Raw genomic sequence first — 27,502 nt, 5'->3', positions numbered from 1 at the left:
ACTTCGGGGAAGGGTCTTGTTCCAGTCCATGCTTTTCCCCTTTTTGTTCATCTAATAACCCTTAAGACATTAAGAAAGACCCACTAAAGCTATCTTCCTGGCATAAGTCAAAAGATTGCTCTAACTATACAATGAAATAATCTATAAAAAGCATTTTACTGATACATACATAGTTAATGTAATTCAATGCTACCATTATCTAGAAACATTTAGAAATCATCTAAACTTTTTAAAAAGCTATTACACCTGTAATAGCTGTAAACATTTAACCAAATAGGTATGATGTTATTTGCATGGTATAAAAGTCAGAGGTGACAGGCTGCAGCTGAGTAGGGAGAGATATCCCAGTCCTTCTTTCCAGAGACTTGTAATGGAAAGATGCTGGTTTGGTGTTAATTTTTAATTTACCAGAATGCTCCGGGAGACTGGTCTCTGGTCATATCTGTGGGTGATTATCTAGATTACTTTAATTGAGGTAGGGAGACTTACCCACTGCAGGTAACACCATTGGCTGGCTGAGATCATAGGTTGTATAGGTGGAGAAAGGAAACTGAGCCACAGTGTGCATTCATCACTCTCTGTTCCCTGATTGTGACAATCATATGACCAGCTACTGCATTCTGTGCTGACCTGGCTTCCCTACAATCTCTTTCTCCCTTAAATTCCTATAGTCAGAGTCTTTCATCACTGTGAGAGACAAAGTTACATTTTAAATTTTAATTACTATGCCTAAGATATCCATGAAATAACAATGCCTCTGATCTACAAGCCCCTTGCCCAAGGACAGAGATAGTTCCTGAAATGCTGGAGGCTACTGTTTATATAACTACTCTAAACAAGTTTGTCTGACATATTTGCACAGGATATGCTTGATCACATGTGGATGGAAGGTTCACAGGATGGAGGTATGTCAGGATGTATGCGCTTGGACCTGATGGGAAATGCAATGAATTATGGGTTTTCATTCTAAAGACGCTACAAACTGTGACCCTAGGCCATTTCCCAGGAACCTGGGTTTGGACCCAGCCAGAGCCCATCCACCTGACCAGTATTTAATTAAAGGTTGCTTCAAATTTGGCTTTAAACTGTGTTAATGGTCTTATTCTCAACCAGTGGAATTAGCAATCACAGCAACAGGAAAAGACAGAGAGTGGTGTGATTGAACACTTAGTCCCTAGCTGGTAGTACTATTTGGGAAGATGGTAGTGAAAGGGTTTCCATGTCCCAATATTAAGTTTCTCTGCCGATGCAATAAATCAGATCAGGCTGAATTAAGTAGAACAGGTTTAATATGACCAAAGCAACTCCCAGATGATCTTGGGGAAAAGAGAAATCACTCCGCAGGTCTATGGGCTGGGTCTTAAATACACTGTGGGTGTGGTCTTGAGCATCACAGGGGGAGAAACCATCACTTGGCTTGGCTTTCTCAGGGCCCGGGTCTGGAGAGAGAGAGAGAGAGAGAGAGAGAGAGAGAGAGAGAGAGAGAGAGAGAGAGAGAGAGAGAGAGAGAGAGGTGGGGCTGAAGTGGAGCTTCCACCTAAACAGGCAGAACTTCAGGAATTGGGTCACTAAAGTTCAGCCTCGAATTTGATAGACTAGCCCAACTCTCCCTTCTTGACAATTCAATGAGATCAGCTATCCCTGGTTCTTGCCACCAGGCCTTCCTGGCTATGAAAGATTGTGTTCCCTAACAGAAATCACCCCTTCTTCCTATAACATACTTATTGTCAGGTATTTTCCCAGAAACAGGAAAAGTAACTACTACAGGGAGATCATTCTGATCACCACCTGAGTTTCAGCTTTGGCTGAGTTACTTCATTTGACAAATTCTTCTACTGTTGGCATGCTTTCCCCTTCCACAGGGCAGGTTCTCTTGTGTTCTGGGTTTTGTTTTTTGTTTGTTTTTGTTTTTTTCTGCTTGATTCCTTGGCATGACCCAAGTACCTAAAATATAGAATATTAGTTGAAGATGTGTTACATTTGTTCATGCTGCGGAACATTTGCTTAATGATGCAATGATGTGTTGCATTCTTTTATGTTACATTTGTTTAACTGTAAGCCCCCAAAGCCACAGAGAAACCCTGTCTCAAAACCCAACCCCTCCCCCCCAAAAAAGGCTGTTAATTTGCCTGTCTAAAGCACCTGATTGCTCGAATAAAGAGCTGAATGGCTAATAGCAAGACAGGAGAAAGGACAGGTGGGGCTGGTGCGCAGAGAGAATAAATAGGAGGAGGAACCTGGGAAAAGAAAAGATCAAGGAGTGAGAAAAGAAGGAGCCAGGCAGACAAACAGATAGACAGACAGACAGACACAGAATAAGAAGGAAAGAAAAGATACAGAAATAGAGAAAGGTGAAAGTTCAGAGTCAAAAGGTAGATGGGTTAATTTAAGAAAAACTGGCTATAAATAAGTCAAGCTTCTGCTGGTGCATTCATAAGAAAGAATAAGCCTCCATGTATTTATTTGGGAGCTGGGTGATAGGCTCCCCACAGAGTAAAAAACACCAACAACAATACATGAATGAAACTTAGGAGGGATGTGTTTCCTTGACAGAAACATGGGAGGAAAGAAGAAGCCATAGAAAATTAAAATTTCTGCGGAAAAAAATCCAACACCACACTTCTCTACTGTGGAATTTATTTAATATGCTCAGTAAAGTGGGCCAGTTTCATTTTCACCAATCCTTTTTCACTCACTTTCCACCACTGGGGGTTGGGCTCCTCTTCCGGGGGTTCCTCAGATGCCTTCTCGAGGTGTCAGTGATGAACCCGGGAAGAAATACAGCGTCTTTAACAGCAGGAGAATCACAGTCTAAGGTCCTTTCTATCTAGGCTAAAGCTGGTCAGTTTTGAAGTGGCAGACTAACACAGCATCTCTGCACTGGAGCAGTGGTCGGGTGGGTGGTACCCAGCACACTGAGCAGCCTGGACCCAAGGGAGAATCTTATCCAGAGTTAACTGCCATCCTTTCAAGGACTCAGAGATAGAAGTGGGGCAATCCTATAACAGCTCAGCATGTACCCGAGGGATCATGGAAGTGGTCACCCATATGGGGGCAGCTTTACTCAGTAGGGGTACATCAGACTCTGAGAAGGGCATAAGACAAGAGTCAACCCAGTTGCCACCAGTTTCAAGAGCATATTTAGTTTAAAAATCTCCTTTAAAGTTCTATTCATTCTCTACATTTTCTGAGCTCTGAGAACAATACATACGAAGTTTCTAACTTATGTTAAGAGCCTTAGAGAGCAATTGAAATAAATTGGCAGTGAAGGCTGGGTCATTGTCAGACCCCAGAAATATGGAGAGACCAAATCTGGGAATAGTTTCAATTATCAAGTTCTTAGCTACCACATGGGCTGTTTCTGTTCAGGATGCAAAGGCCTCTACCCCAACCTATGAAGGTTTCAACAAAGACCAGCAGGTATTTGTGTCCATACAGTCCTAGCTTGATTTCAGTGAGGTCCATTTCCCAAAATTCACTGGGTACTGTATCTTGACCCTGTTGGCCTGGGGAAAGCATGTCCTTCTTTGCATTTACCTGGGCACAGGTCAGGCAGTGATCTGAAATGCTCTGAAGTTTTTCTCAGTGTCCAGGTATCCAGATGTGAGGTGACATAAGTTCTGAGACCTTTCTAGGTGACAAGTGCATGACAAGATGCAAGGCAATAGCCAGCTTTGGCCTAGTACCTTTGGCATGCCGATTCTCCCATCAGGTGAGGTCCACTATCCATGTGGCTCTCCCGACCTCCCAAGTCAGAGTATGACTTGATCTCTTCTAGGTCATACTCAGCAGGGCTTCCACAGCATGCGGAGCTATCACAGTTAAAATATGTCCCAACATGAGCTTCTCAGCTTCTTTTACAAGAAACGAAGTGGCTGCAATGACTCTTAAACAAGGGAACCACCCAAAGACTATAGGATTCAGTCTCTTTGAGATATAAGCTGTCGGCCTTTTCCAGGGACCCAGGGTTTGAGTCAGGACTCCCTTGGGAATGCCCTTTCTTTTATGGGTGTAAAGAAAGGGCCTAGAGATATTAGGGAGAGTTAATGTGGGGGCCTGTACCAGGGCCTCTTTTAAGTTCTTAAAGGCCTGTTCATGTTCCTTAGTCCATTCTAAAGGGATGTTGCTGCAGCCATAGCAGAGTGATTGGCAATTTCAGCAATCCCAGGTATTCAAAGATGGCAATATCCATCAGCTCCCAGACATTCCCTAACTTGTTTCTTGGTGATTGGAGTTGGGATTTGCAGTATGGCTGCTATGGGGGTGGGAGGGACAACAGTCTTTTTTCCTTTCTCTCAGCTCATATTCCAAGTAAGTAACCTGGGGTGAGAAAATTTGAGTTTTCTTTTTAGAAACTGAGAGGGCCAGGCAGATAACATGGCAGGCCCCTAATAACTCAGTTAGGAACTAGGCCTCAGTTCCTGCCTCTTGAAATTCAACAAGACAGTTTCTGAGGAAGACACAAACAAAGGACAATCAACTACCAATGCCCCTGACAGTGAGGCTGTGAAAAGAACTGCACATACCAGGACAGGGCCACTTCCCCACCCTCCACCCCCACTAAGGAGGTAACCCTCCTTACCTCAAGGAGATAACCAATTAAGCACAAAGCCTGGGACTTGTCTAGACTTGACCAAAAAAAATGGAAAAGCTATAGCCTTAGCCCACTCCTGCCAGCCCTAACCAATTAGAAACATACTAATATGATTGTCACTTGTGTAAACCAATCATAGATTGAGTGATCACACTGCTTTTAGAATTCCTCTAGTTGTTCATAAAAGAACCTCCAAACTTTTCTTGGGGGCCGGCACCATCTTTGCCTTTGTGTTGGATGCCCAACCCCAGCATGTTGGTACTTCTATTCTCAAGAAAATAAATGCTCTTGCTGATTGCATATGTGGAAGGTGGTCTTTTGTGGATCTTCTCCAGGACTCCAACAGAAGCTCTATAGTCTAATTGGGCTAGAATTTCCAAAAGGTCTCTGGTGGCTCTCAAACAGTCCTTCTCATCTATAGCAGTCAATAATAAATCACCTACATATTGAAGCAAGGTTCCTCAAGGCACTTACTATGGAAGAGATTTAAATCCTGGTTGAATGCTTCATCCAAGATGGTGGGAGAGTTTTTGAACCTTGAGGCAGTCTGGTCCAGGTTAGTTGTCCTGATATCCCCAGTTCAGGGTCAGCCCATTCAATGCCAATATGGGCTGACTCAGTTCTAACAGGGAGACAGAGAAGAATGCATCTTCTAAGCCCAATACAGTGTAAACTTTATTCTCTGATGGTAATAAACTGAACAAAGAATAGGGATTTGGAACAGTTGGGTAAATGGATTCTACCCTTTTGTTCACTTCCCTCAAGTCTTGTACTGGTCTATAGTCTCGACTTCCAGGCTTATGGATAGGCAACAAGGGGAGTATTCCAGCTGACTGACAAGGAATAAGTACACCTGCTTCAAGGAGGCACCTGATATGAATCTTAATCCTTTCCTTGGCCTGGAACTCATGGGGCACTGCTTGACTGGAATGGGCATTGCCCCAGATGTTAGGTGCACAATGTTTTACCAGACTTGGAGGATTGTCCTCTGCCCAAACTGTAGGGATTTCCTAGAGCAACAACTGTTTTTCATTTTCCTTCCAGGGAATGGGTTGAATTTTGGAGGAGCATATATTGCTCAATTATTGGGCAGGTTATACTTAAAGCCTAGCAGGGCCTCCCAATTGCAACCTAGTAGAGTCTCCTGAGAATGGTATTGTTGCCAGGAGCTTGTTCAAGAGGTCCCACCCCAGTAAGGGGTAGGGACATTCAGAAATAACAATAAAGAAATGAGTCACAGTTCCTTTAACATCCCCTGCTGCCCCCCATACTTCCATTGTTTGATTGGGGTCCTAGAGACTCCCATAACACCGAATGAGTAGCCCGTGTCTACCAGAAAATTTAGTTTATCCCTCTATGGTGAAGGTAACCATGGGCTCCTGGAGGCCTAGTTCAAAGGAGCCCCAGCCTTGTTAATCCTCCATAGCTAGAATTGGCTTGGGTTTGGGGGTGCCTACCTGTTTCCAGCATGGACGTTCATTTTTCCAATGGCCCATTTCTTTGCAGGAGGCACATTGGTCCTTTGGTAAATACTTCCTCTTTTTATCATGGGGTGCCTAGGCAGGTGCTTGTAGTGCAGCCACGGTGGCACGCTCCATCTTCTTTATCAGAAGATCGTTGCTGTCTCTGCCATCAAACACCTTCTGAGCTATCTCTGATAGTTCTGACCTGTTCTTTCCTGAAAACCCATCCATCTTTTGTATGTCCATATGTCAGGGGCTGACTGAGTAACAAAGGCCAAGTTAATCACCTTGAGGTTTGCCAGGTCCTCTGGGTCTATAGGAGCATATAACTGATAGGCGTCCAGGAGGTGCTCCAGGAAAGCTGAAGGCAATTCATCTGGGCCCTGTTTCACATCTGTGACCCTAGATAGGTCAGTGGGTTTTCAGGCTGCCTGTTTCATCCCTCCTAGCACAACCTGGTGGTACTCACTGAGTGACCTCTTCTCTGTGTGTTGTAGTCCCATTGGGGTCTCCATCTTGGCAGAGCATGGTCAATTGCCTCTGCCCTCTGGTTATCAGCCATTGAAGCTATTCCAGGGAGACCTTCAGTTGTTTTCATGAGAATCTGTGCCCCTTCTTTAGTGGTGAAGAGGGTATGGAGAATCTAAGGACAGCTGTCCCTCATGGAGAGATGACTGAAAAAGAGAATCAATTAGAGAAATTAAGGAATCCGGGCTAGTACTGAAAAGGAGGTTCTGGTTCTTCCAGTTGTAGAGATCTGTGGTCAAGAAAGGGACATCCAGGTAACAATTGTCAGAAAACGGTCATAGGGGAGCAAGGACTGAAGGAGGTACCACCCCAGAACCAGAATTGGAAGAGGAGTTGGGAGGGCCATATGGGACTCCCTGGGGGGTGTGGGAAGGGGAAAGACAGGGGAAGATAGGTGGAGGCAGGGAAGAACTAGATAGTGGAGTGGGGGTAGGTGCAGACAGGAGGCCAGAGTGAAGTCTTGGTGGTGGGGACTAGGATGGCAAAAGTGGAGGTTGAGGTGAGGAGGGGAGAAGAGGGTAAAGATGGTTATACGGAGGGAGGAGGGATTCTTCCTGCTGTGAGTCCTGCAGAACGGTATTCAGAGGGCGCTCAAGGTCTCTGCTTGGCCACCTTGCCTGTTATGGACCATAGGAACCTTCATTGAGGGGGGCAAGTTAGAAGCTGCTTCAGCCCAAGGTAAGATGTATCCAATCTGATCTGGGTGGATGGGCTTACTGAGGATGACATTAGTCACTGCCCAGGCTATCTGACAATCAAAAGTACCCAAGGAGGGCATCAACCCCAAATGTGGACCATTAAGTTTCATAGACTATTCGTAGGTGATGGTTGGTGATGGGATGATCACAATCCTCCTTAACTATAGGGGGTAAAATTCATCAAAATTCCTTAGAGCACAAGTTAGAGGGTTGTTAGGCTCACTATTCTTATTTCACATACTGTCCATCAGTTTAGTCACCCCAAGTCCAATATATACTAATTAACACAGAAAGTACAAGAGGCAGAAAGAGGACAGTAAAAATAAAGCCAAAGACAAGATGAGACATACAAAGACAAGACAAACATGGTGGGTGGTCTGAATCTCACTGGGGCCTCCAGAAAATGTTGATACCAATGTCAAGAATAAGACCACTAAAAAAAAAAAAAAAAAAAAAAAAATGAGAGCATGCCTTTTCATCTACTAATCTGCTTTTTTTCATTTTAGCATACTTTCAACTTGTATAAATGCATAGAAATCTTGTAACTATGAATTTTATGCATAGTAGAAAGGCATTCATAATGGTTCTTAAAAATAAATTAGCAGCTGTCCCTTATTTATTTCTGTTGCTGTAATAAACATCATGGACAAAACTATTTGGGAAGGAAAAAATACTTATTTTCGATGTTAATTTAAGGATTAGTTATTATAAGAATGTTAAATACTCCCATTATAGTAGACATTCCATGAACATGCGTACATGTGCTGCCGAGGGTGCAGTTATCCACGATCGTGAAAGCTTTATTCAGTTCCAGAAGCTTCTTTCCTCAACTTTTAGACAATGCAGAGTAGTCCCCTCTGTAAGGACACCAACCCCATACTTTGTAATACTACTCACTGTACCAATCAGTTCAGCTAACAGTTCAAACCAAACCTCTAGAGAATATATACCATATTTCAAACATATATCTTTTATTTGAAAAGCGTATGTCAATAAGAAAGAAGTAAGTTAATTATCAGTAAGCTGATTTGAGTAATATTGGCTATTACAAACAATTCGGGGACAAATTTTAGGGTCCCTTCTTACACCAGGAAAAAATACTAATGCACTACCAGGGGCCCCCTAGAGTGCAGAGGCCTCCTCACTGACATCCATGTTCAGGGGTCTGGATCAGACCTGTACTGGCCTCCCAGACAGCTTCTGGGGTCAATGTGCTCCCCCAATAAATCTTAAAACAACAACAACAACAACAAAAACAACCAGAAACAGATACTGGGGTTCAAGCTTCAAGCTGAAAATCAGAGAAGCAAAACAGTTGACCACATTCTTATCTCTACCTCAGACCAAGACAGCTGATCCTGTCTCCACAAATCCTCGGAGACAAAAAGCTCTCAGTTCCTGTCTCTTCCTCCTTATATTCCCTTCTCTGCCATATCACTCCTGTCTCCACCTCCCTAGTGTTGGCATTAAAGGTATGTGATCCCAAGTGCTGGGATCAAAGGTGTGAGCTCTGTTACTCTTCTTCAGTCTTCTTCAAGGGTGGCCTTGAACTCAGAGAAATCCATCTGCCTGTATCCTGCATCCAGGAATTAAAGGTGTGTATTATCACTGCCTAGCTCTATGGCTGCTGCGATTAAAAGTGTTATCACCACTTCCTGACCTCTATAGCTTGTGGTTGGCTTTGCTTTCTGATACTGCAGGAAGTCTTTATTAAATCATAAATAATATATCACCACAGAAAAAGGACTTTGTTATGTTTAATTGGTATTTCAAAACACCCTTTCTTGGCCCCCAGATGTTCAGAATCAAGTAATGCCACTGGCAAAAGAAAGAGATAAGAATTCCTGATGTAGGGCTGGAGAGATAGCTCAGAGGTTAAAAGCACCGACTGCTCTTCCAGAGGTCCTGAGTTCAATTCCCAACAACCACATGGTGGCTCTCAACCATCCCTTATGAGATCTAGTGCCCTCTTCTGGTGTGCAGATATACATGGAAGCAGAATGTTGTATACATAATAAATAAATAAGTTTTTAAAATAAAAAAAGAATTCCTGATGTAAGATGGGGAGATACTATTTTCATTATAGTAGCCATTGGTAAGTTGCTCGTGCCCTGATAAGTAATCCCCAGGTCATGCTAGCAGCAAACATCCCCAATCAAACTCAGTGTGTCATAAAATAAGTGAATAAATAAATAAATAAATAAATACATACATACATAAATAAATATGTCAAAGTAGTTGGAAAGAAAAGGTTCAGTGGAAATGGGAGGGACATGAAGAGGTAACTGGGATGAATATGACTAAAATATATTATCTGCACATATGAAATTGTCAGAATTAATTAAAAGAATTTCCAGATGACTCTTTGTGGCTAATGGAAACATAAAAAGAAATGCCATTTGAGAGCAAAACTTTTTCCTTTGTGCTATGTAATAAATATTATATGACATCTGAAATTTTTATTGTGTACTCAGATACATTGTCAATTTATCTTCAAGTGAATGTATGGGTAGTCAGACACTAACTGAGTAAAATAATATAAATATACAAGTAGAATTCTAAGTTGGGTGGTGGTGGTACACACCTTTAATCCCAGTACTTGGTAGGCAGAGACAGAAGGATTCCGAGTCCAATGCCAGCCTGGTCTATAGGGAAAGTTCTGAGAAAACCAGGGAGGACTACCCAGAGAAACCCTATCTCAAAAAAAAAAAAAGAAAAGAAAAGAAAAGAAAAGAAAGACACACTTATAGTTTGATAATACATCATATCCATTCTTCCTCTAAAAGTAGTAACTGTTATCAAGTATGAAAAGTAATTTATCTGGTAAACTTCATTCCAGACCAGCCTCATATTCTGTATGTAGCAGAAGTATTTTGTGTGTAGTTTGAGTTTTGTCACAGAATATTAAAACAGTGTACTCTCAAAGGGCAGACCACATAAAGTTAGCAACTTTTAGTGCTTCATTAGCAGCATCTGGAATGATACAGCCTTTACTCCCCCAAGGTGTGTGCTGGTGAAGAGCACAGCTGCTCACCTCATGTATCAATTCAATCCATCACAATGTGTCCATCAGGGCATGTGGGAATCAGTGAAGATGTCAAAACCTGCCCAGTCTTGTAACTAAGCCTCTAAGATACTTCTAGGAACTTTTGGGTGTCAAAGGACCACTCTTGAGAACTGCTGACTTACTCTGTGAGAATGTAAGCTCCGTGAGAATGGTGTGTTTGCTTTGCCCATTGCTGAACGATATTGTTGCTTCCCTCACAAACAACCTGTGTTGGGTACATACAAGGGCACTGGACTCAGTCTAATCCCATGGGGTTATGATCCTCGGGCTTTTAGAAGTGACTGAATAAGGCCTGGGACAGCACTGTATGTAACAAGGATGGGGCCAGAGACTAGGGATGCCCCAGCAGAGAAGAATGCTTCTGGGATTCTTGGGATCCTGCTGAAGCCACTGACATTTTGTATGGAAGTGTTCTGCATACAGTAGGATATTTATTACCCCTGTATTCCCCGCCCCCTTCCAATGTTAAATCCCTGCCATTGTGGCAACTTGCATAATTCTCAATGCCCACCAGAGGGCCTGTATTATCATGTCTTACACAGTTTGCTAACATGCACACTTTCTGATAAGTAGTGGAATTCAATACAGAGATCAGGATTTTAGAATTTATGGTTGGACTGCCTTATTGCATATAGGATCCATAGCACCTGGATGAGGGTGATAAGCTAAGGACAGACAACTATGTTTTTCAGTGAAATGCTACACTTGGGGCTGGCAACATGGCTCAGTAGACAAAGGTACTTGCTACCATTTGTGATGAACTGATTTCAATACCTGGGACCAACACAGTAAAAGGAGAGAACCAATTCCTGTACCTACCTCCACATTTGTGCACTGGCACACTCCACCCAACAAATAAATAAATGAATAAATAATGTTAACTCAAAAGTGAAACTGAAGGCTTTTTCATAATAAGGACCACATTTGTTTTTGCTTTAGAAAACAGATTCTTGTTTTGTTTTGTCCAGAACAATTACAACACAAACCTAGGCACACAGTTTGAGAGTTTGTGGTTGTCAACCAAAAGAAAAAAAAAAGGTTCAACTTGCTGCAAAGAGGAAGAAAATCCAAGGTCATGTGGTTAGAGCCCCCACCAACTCCCTACCCTATTGCCCCTCTGCTCCCCAGGGAAGTTGAGGTTCTCCATGGGGGATCCCCAAAGTCTGTCATACCATATGGGGCAGGGCCTAGGCCCTCCTCATGTTTCTAGGCTGAGAGAGCATCCCTCAACATGGAATGGGCTCCCAAAGTCCAGTCGTACCCCAGGGATAATACTGATCCACTGCCAGAGGCCCCATAGATTACTGAGGCCTCCTCACTGACACCCACATTCAGGGGGTCTGGGTCAGTCCCATGCTAGCCTCCCAGACATCAGTCTGGGGTCCATGAGCACCCTTTGTTCAGGTCAGCTGTTTCTGTGGGTTTCAGCAGCTTGGTCTTGACCCCTTTGCTCGTCATTCCTCCCTCTTGGCAACTGGGTACCAGGAGTTCAGTTCAGTGTTTAGCTGTAGGTGTCTGCCTCTGCTTACATCAGTCCCTGGATAAAGGCTCTAGGATGGCATATAATCTCATTATGGGGAAGGGCATTTAAGGTAGCCTCTCCACTATTGCTTAGATTGCCAGTTGGTGTCATCCTGGTAGATCTCTAGAAATCTCCCTAGTGCTAGATCCTGCCTCAAATCTGTAATGGCACCCTCTATTATGATATCTCTCATCCTGCTCTCTATTCCTCCCCCGACTCAAACTTCCTGCCCCCCATTTCCTCCTCTTATCTCCTTTTCTCCCCCTTTTCTTTTTCCAGGTCCCTCTCCCCTCCTCTCATGCTCCCAGTCCTCTCAGGAGATCTTGTCCCTTTACCCTTCTCTGGGGTACCATTCATCTCTCTCTTAGGGTACTCCCTGTTTCCCAGCCTCTCTGGCGGTGTGGATTGTAGACTAGCCATCCCCTGCTCCATGTCTAAAATCCATATATGTGTGAATATATACCATGTTTGTCTTTGTGTGACTGGATTACCTCACTCAGGATGGTTTCTTCTAGTGCCATCCATTTGCCTTCGAATTTCAAGATTCCATTTTTTCCCCACTGAGTAGTACTCCATTGTGTAAATGTACTACATTTTCTCTATCCATTCTTCAGTTGAGGAGCATCTAGGTTGCTTCCAGGTTCTGGCTATTACAAATAATGCTGCTATGAACATAGTTGAACAGATGTCTTTGTTATATAAATGTGCATCTTTTGGGTATATGCCTAAGAGTGGAATTGCTGGATCTTGTGGTAGACTGATTGCCATTTTCCTGAGGAATCACCATACTGATTTCCACAGTGTCTGTGTGAATTTGCACTCCCACCAACAGTGGAGGAGTGTTCTCCTTTCTCCACATCCTCTCCAGCATAAACTGTCATTGGTGTTTTTGATTTTAGCCATTCTGACAGGAGTAAGATGGAATCTCAGAGTTGTTTTGATTTGCATTTCCCTGATGGCTAAGGATGTTGACCACTTTCCTAAGTGTCTATCAGCCATTTTAGATTCCTCTATTGAGAATTCTCTATTTAGTTCTGTACCCTACTTTTTAATTGGATTAGTTGGTGTTTTGGTGATTAGCTTCTTGAATTCTTTGTATATTTTGGAAATCAACCCTCTGTCAGATGTGGGGTTGGTGAATAACTTTTCCCATTCTGTAGGCTACAGTTTTTGTAATTTTGACTGTGTCCTTTGCCTTCCAGAAGCTTCTCAGTTTCAGGGGGTCCCATTTATTAATTGTCAATCTCAGTGTCTGTGCTACTGGTATAATGTTCAGGAAGCAGTCTCCTGTACCAATTCGTTCAAGAGTACTTCCCGCTTTCTTTTCTAAGAGGTTCAGTGTGGCTGGATTTATGTTGAGGTCTTTGATCCATTTGGACTTAAGTTTTGTGTATGGTGATAGATATGGATCTATCTGCAGCATCCAGTTATGCCAGTACTGCTTGTTGAAGATGCTTTCTTTTTTCCATTGTATACTTTTAGCTTCTTTGTCAAAAATCAGGTGTTTATAGGTGTTAATATATGGGTTAATATCAGGGTTTTCAATTCGATTCCATTGGTCTACCTGTCTATTTTTGTGCCAATACCAAGCTTTTTTCAGGGCTATATCTCTATAATAGAGCTTGAAGTCAGGGATGGTGATGCCTCCAGAAGATCCCCTATTGTACAGGGCTGTTTTGGCTATCCTGGGTCTTTTGTTTCTCCATATAAAGTTGAGAATTGTTCTTTCAAGGTCTGTGAAGAACTGTGTTGGTATTTTGATGGGGATTGCATTGAATCTATAGATTGCTTTTGGCAAGATTGCCATTTTTACTATGTCGATCCTACCTATCCAAGAGCATAGGAGATCTTTCCATTTTCTGGCTGGCCTTAAACTCTTAGGCTCAAGCGATCCTCTTGCCCAGCCTGCGCAGTAGCATATGCCGCATTCTGGCTCAGACTTCTTAATCATACTAGTGTGTTCTTTGTGTAAGACTCAAATAGAAAAGCAAACAAAAAAGGGCTGTGGGCTTAAATTTTATTTTCATCATTCGATTGTCTTACTTGGTAACTAATGAGAAATACATAAATGACAAAATTCCAAGAACTAACTTTTAAATTCAACACTCGAAGTCCAAGAAAAAAATGTGAGCTAAAAACCAATTAGGCACAGCCGGGAATTGGTGGTGCATGCCTTTAATCCCAGCACTGGGGAGGCAGAGGCGGGCGGATCTCTGTGAGTTCGAGGCCAGTCTGGTCTCCAGAGCAAGTGCCAGGATAGGCTCCAAAGCTACGCAGAGAAACCCTGTCTTGAAAAACCAAAAAAAACAAAAAAAAAAAAAAAAAAAAAAAAAACCCAAACCAAACAACCCCAATTAGGCACTAAGCATAAGTCATTTATATCTCATTCTTGTAATGCTTTTGAAAGCAAGTTAGAACTGATAAGAAACTTCTGGGAAACTGTATCAGTCACTCCAAAAACAAGCTCTGCTCAGCATCCAAACCTGGCAAACATCAAGGGCAGACACTCCTAAAAGCATTAGGAGAATTTTTTTCCTATTTGCTAAGTATGCTAAGTAAGAATGATTTTCATTAACAACGAATCCAATAAAATACACTTTTTAATCATGAAATACTTGGTAAGCCATTTGTACCCTGCAAAAGAGGTGGTTGCTTAACTTCAGAACGTTGCAACAAGTGGTGATTAGAATTTTCACCTGAACAAATTTGCTAGTGGTAGCTTGGCTCTCCTATGAGCCTTCAGCCTTGAGTTATGTTACTTGTGTGTGATTCCTATGTGACAACTGCTATTCGCATTTCTAATAACTTCCTCTATCCGTATATATTTTAAATTTGCAAAGTTAGGATCATGTGTTCTTGCTGTTTCATAAGTTTTTTTCATTGACAGTGTGTGATTAGCCGGGTGATGCTGGCACACACCCTTAATCCTAGCACTCAGGAGGCAGAAGCAGGTGGATCTCTGTGAGTTCAAAGCCGGTATGGTCTACAAAGTTCCAGGACAACCAAGGCTACAAAAAAACAAATCAAACCACAGCAACAAAAAATGTGATTGATTTTTTAAAATCCATATTTAACTTTGTAAAATTATCTACCGTTTAGCTATAGCATAACTTCTTAGTTTCCTATTGCTACACACTTTGACTGTTTCCAATTTTTTTTTTGTTTTGATTTTTTTTTGCGGGGGGGGTCGGGGGGTGAGGTGGTTTCGAGACAGGGTTTCTCTGTGGCTTTGGAGGCTGTCTGGAACTAGATCTTGTAGAGCAGGCTGGTCTCAGAGAGATCTGCCTGCCTCTGCCTCCCCAGTGCTGGGACTAAAGGCATGTGCCACCACCGCCAGGCTTTTGTTTTGATTTTTAAAAGATTTGTTTCATCATTATCACCACCATCACCATCGAGACAGGATCAGAACTGCTGTGTGGAACAGGCTTGCCTAACATGCACATAGATCTATTTGCTCCTGATGCCTGAGTTCTGGAATTAAAGGTATGTGCCACCATGCCTTGCCTAATTTATTTTATTTTTAATTACATGTATGTGTCTCTCTGTGTAGGTATGTGCTTATGAGTACAGTGCCCAAGGAGGCCAGAAGAGGCATGGGATTCCCCCGGGAGCTGGAGTTACAGGTGATTGTGAGCCACATTTTGTGGGTGCTAAGAACCCAACTAGGATCCTTGGCAAGAATAGAATGCACTCTAATGCTCTTAACTACAGAGCCATCTCTCGAGGCCCTTGTTCTGGCCTTAAATTTTTTTTTTGTTTGAGCCGGGCTGTGGTGGTGTACACCTTTAGTCCCAGTACTCTGGAGACAGAGACAGGTGCATCTCTGTGAGTTTGAGGCCAGCCTGGACTACAGTGCTGGTTCCAGGACAGGCTCCAGAGCTACAGAGACAAATCCTATTTTGAAAAACTAAAAGTAATAAAAAAATCTATTTCAGTTATCTAAGATAGAGGTAAATAGTGGCTTGAGGCAGGGGATTGCTGTGGAAGGGGTGGAAGCAAGGCATAAGAGTGGAATGAAGGCCAGATTCCAGCTATAGTTTTGCAGGAAGACAATTGACTAAAAAGAAACCTGCAGATTAGGTCCAAGTTTCTGGGACTTTAGCAGTTGGAAAGATAATGTTGACATTAAATAACAGGAAAAAGTCTAGATGTGGGATCGGCTTAGAACAGGAGTAGGGACTGGGTCTATAGAAGGTAATGCTGTTAAGTATCCAAATAGAGATATCCTGTGAACACTGAATGAGTGTCTAGAGGTCTGGATGTTTGCAAAATGTATTTGGGGCCATTCGAGTATAAATGTTCTTTAAATCCAGAAGACTGAGTTACATTCCAAAGGGAGTCAGTTTAAGCAAAGGAGAAGTGAAAACTGAGAGGAGCATTCCAACGTGGTGAACAGTGACTGAACACCAGGTATGTGCTATGACCAGGCATGATCTATGTGCTCTGTGTTGCTTGCAGATTGACCCATTTAACCTTCAAAACATTTTTACCAAAGAAGGCCAATTTTGTTTTTGTTTTGTTTTTCAAGTCAGGGTTTCTCTGTGTAGCACTGGCTGTCCTAGAACATACTTTATAGGCCAGGCTGCCTTCAAACTCAGAGATCTACCTGCCTCTGCATAGGATCAAAGACATGTACCACTATGCCGGGCTAGAAATGCAATTCTCCTCTTCATTTTATAGAGGAGGGATCAGAAGCACAGAAAGATGGAATAACTATTTTGTGACATGAACTGATCATATAGCACAAACTTGCTCTGAGAAACACCATGTCATCAAGAGGTGTTGCAGTAGTTGAGAGGACCCATTGCTCTTACAGGGACCTGATTCAGGTCTATCAACTACATCAGGTGGCACACAACAGCCTGTAATGACAGCTTCAGAGGTCCGGCACTCTTAGCCTCCATGGGCAGTTGTACTTGCTTGCACACACACAAATAGGAAGACATAATTAACCAGGTGTGATAGTGTATAACTTTAATCCCAGCATTTGAGAGGCAGGGGTAGATGGATCTCTATGAATTCAAAGTCAGCTTAGTTTTCATAAAGAGTTCCAGGCAGTCAGAACTTAAAAACCCCATCTCAAAAATTAAAAGAATTGTCAAGACAAATAGTTTCAAAGGTGCACCTCTTTTCCAACTAACAACATATTCTAGGAAAGGATATTAGGGAGACTGAAAAATATTTAGGTTCAGAATAAGAGAACAGGGGAGCTTATTTCTAGTTATACATCCTCTTCTTTCTCTCCTGTTTTTGGTAGCACTGACTGCTCAATCCCAGGCCTCACACATGCTGGGCAAGCATCTGCCACTAAGATGTACTTAAGGCTCAGTATTTCCTTAAGGGGAAGGGGAAGGGGAAGAAAGGGGAAGGGGAAGGAAGAGGAAGGGGAAGGAAGGAAGGGGAAGGGAAAGGAAGGAAGGGGAAGGAGAAGGAAGGAAGGGAAAGGTGAAGAGAAAGGAAGGAAGGAAGGGGAAGGAAGGAAGGAAGGAAGGAAGGAAGGAAGGAAGGAAGGAAGGAAGGAAGGGGAACTGACTCTGACCTCCACATGTGCATTCTGGCACATGTATTTGTGCATGTACACACAATAAATCAATGAAATGTAAAAAGTAAAAATGCTATTTAGAAAAGGGAAATTGTTACCACTCCTACTAGTTCATTCTACAATATATGCAGAACTCAATGGGATAGTTTGTAGGACTGTGTTTGTAGGACCTGTCTGTGAGACAGGGATGGGCTATTACAGCAGTGTCCAGAAAAATAGTTCAAACTGTCCTGCCAGCAGCAACGGGACTTAACAACAAAAAATGTGGGACAAAGGTACACATGAGTAGACTTACAGCGTGCCTTCCAGTCTTCCCCTCTGCCTTGGGGTGAAGATGATATGAAAGGTGAGGTAGGAAAGAACTTTCAAAATGCTTTCCTACGCTGATCCAGTTTTGAAGGAAATAACACTACCCTTATCAGCTGTGCTCCTTACAGAGTCTCGCAGGGGTTCTGGTAACTCGGGTTCATCAAGGTGGTTTAAACAATCCCAGCAGGGAAGGAAAAGCAGACAGGCATCTACTTAAACCGGAAGTGACTAAAGAAGCCCTCCTCTACCGCACCAGGTGCCAACCACAGATGCTTGCCCAACCTCAGTACCAGAGAGCTGCTTGGCCCTCAAATGACAACTCCAGGAGAGAGAAACCAGAAAATATCCTGTTAAGGTCATTTTCATAGCATGGAGAAGAACAAAAAGACTTTATTTTGGGGAAAGATGATGTAATGCTAAAAACAAAACAAACAAAAATCTTGAAAGAAAAGACAGAGCAATAAGTAGCCAAAGCATCTTTCTTCTTCTTCTTGTCCTCCCCCCCACACCCCGACAGGGTTTCTCTGTGTAGCCCTGGCTGTCCTGGTGTGCAGGGATTAAAGATGTGGAGGCTACCATGCCTTGCCTCTTTTTAGCTATTCTTTTCTCAATAACCTCCATTAAGTGGAGGAGGGTCAAGAGGAATGGTCTGGAGAAAAACGAAATCCAAGACGTGTAAGAAATAGAAGATTTATGCTAAAAATAAAAATAAAGGCCAGGATTGGTGGCACATGCCTTTAATCCTAGCACTCAGGAGGCAGAGGCAGGCCGATCTCTGTGAGTTCGAGGCCAGCCTGGTTTCCAGAACGAGTGCCAGGATAGGATCCAAAGCTACACAGAGAAACCCTGTCTCGAAAACACCAAAAAATAAATAAATAAATAAATAAATAAATAAATAAATAAATAAAATCAACGCCCCAAAACCCAGCACTTATGCTAAACCCCATGTCTTTTTCACTAGCATTGTACTGAAACGTTTCTATATCATTAAATATTCTCCTATGCTGTAATTTTAAATAACCCCATAGCATTTGATTATGCAAATATATAATACTTAACAAATCCACTGTGGTAACATTCAAACTTTAAAACATTGGCTTCTAAAAGTCATACTAGGAGTCAGATGTGGCAACACATTCCTGAAATCTCACACTCACCAGGCTGGAGCAGGACGATTTCAAGTTGCAGGGCAGCCTTGACTTGAGAGTGACAACTGTCTTCAAAACCAAGAGCAGCTGCAGAGTGTCAAAGTCATGCTGGAATTGTGACCATTCTCACACATTTTTTTTTTTAATTAGAAAATTTCTCAGAAGAGAAATGAATGGAAGGAAGGGTGCAATGTTGCAAGTCTTCAGATAAATACCACCCAATTATTTTCAGAAAGAAGTGGCTTATGTATGTTTTCACAATGTGTGACTGTTTTCTCAAACTCTGATTGCTTCTAGATTTCATCAGAAAGTTTTAAAAATTATGGTGATAAAGTAGATGAAATACAACATTTATCAGTTTAAATATATTTTAGTATGTAACTCTTAGAGGCATTAAATAGAATTTTAATGTTGGGCAGTCATCACCATTTCCTTTTCTAAAACTTTTTCATTGTCCCATGCAGGAACTCTATGTTTACAAAACAGAGAAAAGATTAAAATTTTCTTCTAGTTTTTCCAAGCTCAGCTCACCAGCGTTTGCCCTTTGGGCTATTCTCTTTCTGTTGCCATGCTTTGTTTTGTTTTAAATGCTTTTAAAGATTTGTTTGTTTTTATTTATGGTATGTATGTATGTATGTATGTATGTATGTATGTATGTATGTATGTATTCCTCTGTGTGTGTGTTGGGGGGGTGTTTGTCATTAGGGGCCAGAAGTCTTACAGGCAATTGTGAACCATCTGTGTAAGAGCAGCAAGGGCTCTTAATTGCTGATCCATCTCTCCAGCCCCTTGTTTTGGAATTTTTGAGACAGGGTTTCAGATAGCTCAGTCTGGCCTGAACTTGCTACATAGCTGAGGCTGGCCTTGAATCCTTATCCTACAGCCACTCCTGGAGTGTTGTGATTGTAGACATGTGACACTATGTGGGCCTTTATGCTGCTCTTGGAAGTGTGTGGCGTTCTCATTGGTTCCTGGAAGGGTGGACATACAAAGGTGAGTCATTCTTGGTTATGTTTCCGGTCATCTGTGTCAAAGAACAACGTTCACTGTACATGTGTCTCATATACTACCAGAAAAGTTGGAAATTCAGATTAGGGTTCAGCAAACTCACCCAAGCTTATTTTTAATTCTGCTTACATGTATGGGTGTTTTGCCTACATATATGTCTGTTATACAACACATGTATGCTGTGTTCTTGGAGGCCTTGGAGAGGGTGTTGGATGCCCTGGGGTTCGAGATGGTTGTGAGCCTTTGGGTTCTGAGAATCAAACCTTGTTTTTACTGGAAGAGCAGCCAGTGTTGTTAACTGTTGAGCCATCTCTCTAGCCCCCAAATCTTTTCAAAATGACCATTATAGTAACATTTCATTTAACGATAAAATGGTAAAGAAGACTAGGTATAAAACAAGTCAGTCAGCTCCAGGCAAAGGAGGAATTAAGATCTGTTTGTTTAGAGTGAGATATTATGGTGACTATTAGCTGGATCCTTGTTTCTTCAGCATAAGCTATAGGTAACTAGGGTCTCCTTCCACAATGTTGTGTAGTTTACTCTGTTTATGGCAAGATTACCAATTGTAAATACCTTCATTTTTTTCTCTGAAGGCACTAAATATTTACTAATATACTTTGGTTTCAAGGAAAAACAGATTCTGGCCACTAAAGCAGGACATTTTATTCAGTTTGCCTGGAAGAAGGCAGATAGCCTCTTTCTATTTCAACATGCTTGGCTGGAGTACACGAACTTTGCCTCGCACGTCAGTGTTTTATTAGGTTCAGAAGTCAAAGTCTTGGAACGTAGGTTTGCTTCTTGAAGTTAAGTCATGTGCCTGGACCTTCACTTGGCAGGACCCAGAGGAAGGCTTACAGTCCGGAGTGCTTTTAGATCCTCTAGCTGGAGGCAGGCTCAGATTTACTGACAATGCATGGGCACAGTAAATGGATACTGAGAAAATGGATACCCAGGTGGAAATCAGGCTGCTGTCGGGAAGTGGAAACAGAGTGGAGCGTAGCAAATGCAAAGATGGGGATTCAGGCTCCGGAACCTTGTGTATTAGTTGGTATATGTTGGTTTAATATTTTTCAAATGTTAAAATGGCAGGAGCCACCTCCTCCTGTCTTCCTCCCCTTCCTCTTTTGCCCCCTTTACACCCCTTCATTTCTCCTTCTAAGCGTATACACTGAAAAGAATATTTCCTTGGACAGACTGCAGGTCTGAGGTTAACAATCCTTGGAATGGCCAAGGACAAGAGTACACACGCTCATAACTTTTCACTTTCTGTTTTCTTGGAGTGCCAGCAGATGCTCAGAACATGCCTTCAGTTGCTCTAGGTTGACTTTCCAGTGGTTGGATCTTTGCCCAGCTGAAGGTCATACTAAAGAAACTTCTCTAGATCATCCCACAACACTCTGGGTGCTGGGGGAAGCATTCTTTGTCGATGCCTTCTTTTTCATTTCCGAAATGCACATGTATATAACCTTAGTTATACATACATTGTTATATACACATGTTAATACTTGCACAAAACAAATTTCAAGGTCATTTCATACGCTAGTTCATCCACATGTCACAGGAAAGAGGGCAGCATTTGCCTGGGGGTGGTCTGTGGGTTATTGGGGAATGCTGGTTTATTTGGACAGACATTTTTATGACCTGCCTAGCGAGTGTCCTCTCCTACCTGCCAAGTCTTTCTAAAGGCTGGGGATGGGTGGAGAAGCAATAACTATACTAATGATAGGGGACTCCACCTGGGGAAGGTACCAGTGTGTGCCATGACCTACATCTCCTTAGCCAGGTTCTAGTAGTTCCAAATTTGAATAGGACAGAGTACCAGATTTTTATTCAGAGGATATGAATTTAAATGTGGGTGGAGTAAAAATCTGGTTCCCTTCATGCTCATTTCTGCACATCTCCCCTCTGCTTCAATAGGAGTGCTCATTTTTTTTTAGCCAGGCTGCCAGGCTGGTAGAACAAGCATCAGTGAGCTGCTTACCCACGTGCCAGGTTGTTCCTTCTGGCTCAAGTGTACCAGATGGTACCTCCAGCCGAGGGACTTTGCAGTACTATAATGCCTTGCTTACTCCATGTCCTTAATATCTGTTGGCCAAATGTCACCACATAAATGCAATAGGAGAAGTTTCTCAGGGTTTCAAGCTCTTTTAAACTGTGATGTCTGGAGTCCTGGAAAAAGTAGTCTCTTGCTAGAGGCCATCACTCCACATTCCCTTGGAAAGCAACCAGCTTGATGCAAAGCACATAGGATGTGTCCTTCCCTCTTTAGTCCCATTTCAGTCTACACTGCACCAGGCACATGGCCCTTTCCAAAGCTGATTCCCCTCTGTGAGTGTTCCTCTCCACATGACATCTGCATCTCTGCTTGCTAACCCTACTCCTTCAGGTCTCCCGAGACTGACCTGCCACATACTCACTGGTACCCCAGCGTAATCCAAAGGCCTCTTGGTAGTACCATGTTCAGTGTCCCAGCACTGCTCAGTCTTCTCTTAACATTTGTACTCAGTTATTTGACTCTTTCTGTCTGTGAAAGACTCTTGGTTCATGAAGGTGGGAGCCATGTTTGTTTGGCTCAGTGTTGTCATGGAGAACTCACATAGTATCTACCAAGTACTAGATTCTCAGTAACTTCTGGCAGCAAGAGTGGCAACGCTGCATGTCACTCACACCTGCAATGCTGGGAGAGGGTGTGTGGTGCAGAGATTTGGGAGTGACTCACAATAGCATAATTCTCCCGGTGCTATCTTTCTCATGCTGAGGTCACAAACTCTTAAGTATTTTGGAAGAAATGCAGATGTAATGAGTATCGCAAACATATTTGGACAGTTACTCAGTAATAAGTTCTTTATTCAGGAAATGCACATTATGGCTTGCTAACAGTAGTTACGTGGCAGGAGAACAGAGAGGTGTGTGTGGGTCTTTTGATCCCCCCACTATATTCTCCCTTATGGAGATAAGATATACACTGAAGTTTATACTTCAGTGGTTTTTAGTATGCAGGTCAGTGCAGTTAAGTACATTAAATCCTTGTGGGAGCATCACTGTGGCACTTTTTATCCAGTACTGTTAATAACTCACCAACTCACTGTGAAGCTGCTTTACATGTTTCTGGGTTAAGCTGTCCTTCTGTCATGTAATGGCCTCTGAGTGATCTGGGCTGCTGGACAGCTGTTACGATAAATCTCTCCGCCAAAAGCCACTGAGCCCCACTGCCACATGTGAGCTTTTCACCAGCCACCCGCCCGAGTTAGGCCCACAGAAACTTGTATTAGGTACAATGCTGCTTGGCCAATGACTAGGATTCTCATCTGTTAGCTCAGTCTCAATTATCATACATCTATATATTTTATAAAACTTATCTTATACGACACCTTATTGGCGTCCCTCCTTGCCGGTGGCTCACATCCTGCTGCTGGAGGAGGCGAATGGAAAAAGGGACCCTTCCTGTTTCTCCTTCGCTTAAATATGAGTCTCCTTGCTATGTCATTTCCTGTGTGGGTCATCACTTCTCTACTACATTTCCCAGAATCCTCTTTGACTCCAAGTCCCGTCTACTTGCTGTCTCATTGGCCAAACAGTATTTTATTTAACAATCAATAAGATAAACATACACAGTACATTCCCCATCAGATAGTACCTACTTCTTTCCCATAGCACTTGAGTGAACACAAACCTGTTCCGTGCAAGGGCACGCAGTCCCCTAAACAGCTTTGATTAGGAATTGAATGAGTTGTAGCAAGATCATCCTTCTGGTTTAGGAGTCTGAAATGTTGAAGCCATTGTGGTTCTGTGAAGGGAGCTTCCTAGGGGCTGAAGTCAGTACAGCTGGTTGGTGGTGATGAGAGTGCTGCAGAAGGAGGAAGCCAGGGCACCAACCTTGTGTAGTGCCTGCAGTGGTCCACTAATTTACTGAGGAAGCCACTGCAGCATTTTCTTCATCATTGTCTGTTTTGTGAGAAGCAAGCCTCGGGTAGTTAGAAATGACTGGTCTTCATTTCTTCCCATTCTATCACTTATTTTTGGCACAGCTGTAACTTAAATTCCTCACTCATAAAAGTGTTAGCCTGTAAGCTGACAGTGATGGCACACACCTTTAATCTCAACACTCGAGAGGCAGAGGCTAGTGGATCTCTGTGAGTTCAAAGTCAGCCGGGTCTTCAGAGTGAGTTCCAGGTCAGCCAAAGTTACACAGAGAAACCCTGTCTTGAAAAACAAAACAAAAACGTGTCAGCCTGTGTTAGAAACCGTCTATGTTGGAACTACTACCACAAGGGGTAGGGCACTTGACCAGGGTGCATTGTGATTGAGTCTGTAACTAACCCAGGCACTGAGCAAAGCGTAACAACTCTGTTTCTGATGATGTCAGTGCCTCTCTGATGTACTAGAATGTTCTCAGACACCTCTGATTCACAAGTCATATTCTGAAACTGGCCCTGTTCACCCCAGGTACTACTTGGACTAACATATTGGTTTCTTTCAATAAATCACATTTCCACCCACCTATTTTGCCATTATGCCAGGAGAGCTTGGCTTCATTTTTTTTTTTTTTAACTTATTGATTCTTTGTGGTTTTCACATCATTCATCCCAGGCCCACTTATCTCCCTGTCCCCTTGACCTTGCAACTTCTCCCCAAAACAAAACCAAATTTAAAAGACAAACCAAAAACCAAACAAAACTAAGAACCAAAACAAAAATAAAAACCAAAAAATGAAATAAACAAACAAAAAAGCTCCCCAAAAGAACACTCTTGTCGTGGAAGCTATAGTGTGGCCAGGTGAGTGACATAGTTTATCCTTTAGTCTATACATCTTTACTTGCAATGAGTCATTGGTCTGGTTCGAGGCCTCTGGTTTCTGCTACACCACCTACAATGGGCTCTCACTGGGGCTCCTCTTGGATATCCTGTAGTTGGCTTGTGTCATGGAGATCCTGCTGTTTGGGATTTGTAGGTTCATTCCCTTCGCACACTCCAACAGTTCATAGATGCGGTGGATGTTAGGTTGGGCCAACGCATAGCCCTGGTTCTGGGCCTGGATGGTAGCTGGGTAGGTCAGCTTGATAGCTTTCCCTCATCTTCACTATCCAGATGAGCACTCTAGCACTGCCCCTGCTAGTTCACCCAATGTAGCCTACAGCAAGGAGCAGGACCAGTTCTCTTGCTCTCATGCCCTCAGATCTGGGTCTCCCTCACTCTTATTGCCAGGGCCAGCTCTACTGTTTTGCCCAGGCAAGGGCCTAAGTGTGTGTGTGTGTGTGTGGGGGGGGGGAGAGAGAGAGAGAGAGAGAGAGAGAGAGAGAGAGAGAGAGAGAGAGAGAGAGAGAGAGAGCGCTCCTGCTTTCTTGCCTTCATGGTTGGCTCACTTGAGTCCCTGACAACAGGGTCAGCTCTAGTGGGCTGCCTAGATGGGAAGTAGAGGCTGCTTTCTTGTGAGATGCAGCCATTGGGGTCAGGGCTAGTTCTTCTATTTTTGTGACCCCAGGGCCAGATCTCTTAGGTGGTAATGGGTGTGTGGGAGTCATCATTCCCTCACCCTTGCCACAACAAATGGGGGGCAGAGCCAACTCTCCTGATCTCATGCCCTCAGGGATGGCTCACCTGTGTCCACAACCACCACCAAGTTGCCTCTAGGTGAGGTGCATGCCTATGATGAGGGAAGGGGTCTGGGTTGGGAAGCAGGGTGGAGGTTGGGGAGGGGTAGAAAGGATGAGCTCTCCCCTGAAGGGTAGGGCCAGCTCACCTGGTGCAATATTCATCAAGGGGCAGGACCATCCATCCCAGGGCCAGTAAAGGGCAGGGCTGGTTTAGCACAGCACGATTCTAATGATCCTTATGCTAACACTTGCCATGGTCATCACTACAAACCCCGGTTGCAGCAGGGCGGCAGGCCCAGATGCCACCATGGCCCTTGAAGCAGGACAGGTCCCACAGATCAGCATGGCCCTGGCAGCAGCATGGCCCCTGGGCATCACCATGATTCCAGTTGGTACCTGAAGAGCTCTCCCTGGCTTCATACCATGTAGTCCAGATTGGCCTTAGACTCTCAATCCACTTGCCTCAGCTTCTGGGATTCTGGGGCCTCAGACACTATGCCTGGCTAGGTGTAGTTTTTTTTTTTTTTTTTTTGTGCAGAGGCTGTGGTGCCGAGTGCTTTTGGCTCTTTTGCAGGGTTCTAATCCAATCTCCTGTCTTTCCTGCTCTTTGCCTTTCTTTCTCTCCTCTGTGGACCCCCCTTGCTGATTTTGGTAGGAAAAGAACCTTTCAAACTGTTTACAAGTTATTTGTAAAGTATTTTGAACCAGGAGAATGGACATTAAAACAATGCTTATCTGTGGGCTAGGCTCTCAAATGGTGTGGTTTTCTAACAGGATTTATTGGGTAGGCCTATTTAGCTGCCCGCAGAGGGTTAAAACTCCTACAGCTTGCAGGCCACATAGACTCTTAATTACTGCACTCAGTTTAAACGTTGTAAAGAGTCACTTTGAAGTTTGGTGGTACTATTACCGTCATTAAACCTTTACATGTAAACATGTGTTGTTAGTTTCTGAGAAATGTATGTCATGTATGCATCTAGCACATCATAATTGCTTAAAAAATATTGGTTGATAAGTGTCTCCAGTGAATGATTTGGTGTACACATTTCGGGGAGGGGAGGTATCGAGTTCTGTTTTTAGAACGTATGGAATAGGAAAGGATTCTCGTGGGCGCACTGACACGAATTCACACTTGTCTACGCCGCCTCCCATCAGGTGAAAAACCAGAGTCTGGCATTTACTTTCGGCGGGCTATTTTTAGGATAAAGATCGCCTCTCCTACTCGTGCAAATCTGCAGAACAGAACAGACACAGGGTCTATGACGTTTAGCCACAGGTTCCCTTGCCAAAGTCATTCTGCATGGACACGAAGAACGGTGTTGTAGAAGCTGCAAAGACAACCTCGAGATGGGGATGTTAAGCACTCCCGCGCAGGCGGCCGAGGAGAGCGAGCTCCGGTGTGCGAGCCCCTGCACGCGCGGCGCCCTTCCCTGGGTACACAGATAACACAGTCAATCATTTCCGCCTGCTCGCCCGCCCCGAGATAAGTCGTCTGACCGCGGGGACCGAGGCCTGCTATTACGAAGACTCCTTTCCGTTCGGTCGAGCGCCCACTTCGGGGATCCGCCTGAGTCACCTGGAACGTGTGAGCCGAGCCGAGGGAGGCGCAGGCGCCCGAGGGTGGAGGGCCCGGACTCTGTTCAACCCAGCGACTGCCTCGGAAGGAAGAGGAGGGGCGACTGCGCGTGGGTAAGAGAAGGAAGAGGAGTCCGGGGAAGGGCAGGGAGGAGAGCGAAGGCGCCCGGGAGGGAGAGCAGGGGCGTGGGGGGGGCGGGGCAGGCACGCCCGAGGCGGGCGGGCGGGGCGGGGCGGCGGGCTCTGCGGCTGCCGGGGCTGCCGGGATTGGGGAGTCGAGCCGTGCGCTCGCCGGGGTAGCTGGGTTCGTCGGGACATGACTGTGCTGCGCTCGCCGCACGCTCAGCCCTGCTAGCCCTCTCGCCCGGTACCTGCCCGTCGCCTCGGAGCCCAGCTGGGCCTGCGCTCGCCCGCCCGCCCGCCCGCCCGCCGGCGCGCTCGCACCGCGGCAGTC

General features: G+C 43.9%; 1 long non-coding RNA gene across 4 annotated transcripts; it reads right to left on the bottom strand.

The window, feature by feature from the left end:
• Positions 1-2,620: 2,620 nt before the first annotated feature.
• On the bottom strand, positions 2,621-23,308 carry LOC103162314. 4 transcript variants are annotated; one of them, XR_004769236.1, is made up of 3 exons: positions 23,251-23,308; positions 6,052-6,731; positions 2,621-5,216 (listed from the first exon to the last, which is right to left on the bottom strand). It is a non-coding gene; the product is annotated as an uncharacterized LOC103162314 (long non-coding RNA). The 4 variants fall into 4 exon arrangements; XR_003484398.2 differs by lacking the exon at positions 23,251-23,308 and adding an exon at positions 18,881-23,169; XR_004769237.1 differs by lacking the exon at positions 23,251-23,308 and adding an exon at positions 22,958-23,169.
• Between the last annotated feature and the right edge of the window lie 4,194 nt (positions 23,309-27,502).

This window comes from Cricetulus griseus, chromosome 3, assembly GCF_003668045.3.
Source record: "Cricetulus griseus strain 17A/GY chromosome 3, alternate assembly CriGri-PICRH-1.0, whole genome shotgun sequence".
NCBI lineage: Eukaryota > Metazoa > Chordata > Mammalia > Rodentia > Cricetidae > Cricetulus > Cricetulus griseus.
Note: the sequence above shows the minus strand (reverse complement) of the source record. Positions and strands in the feature narration are given on the sequence as shown.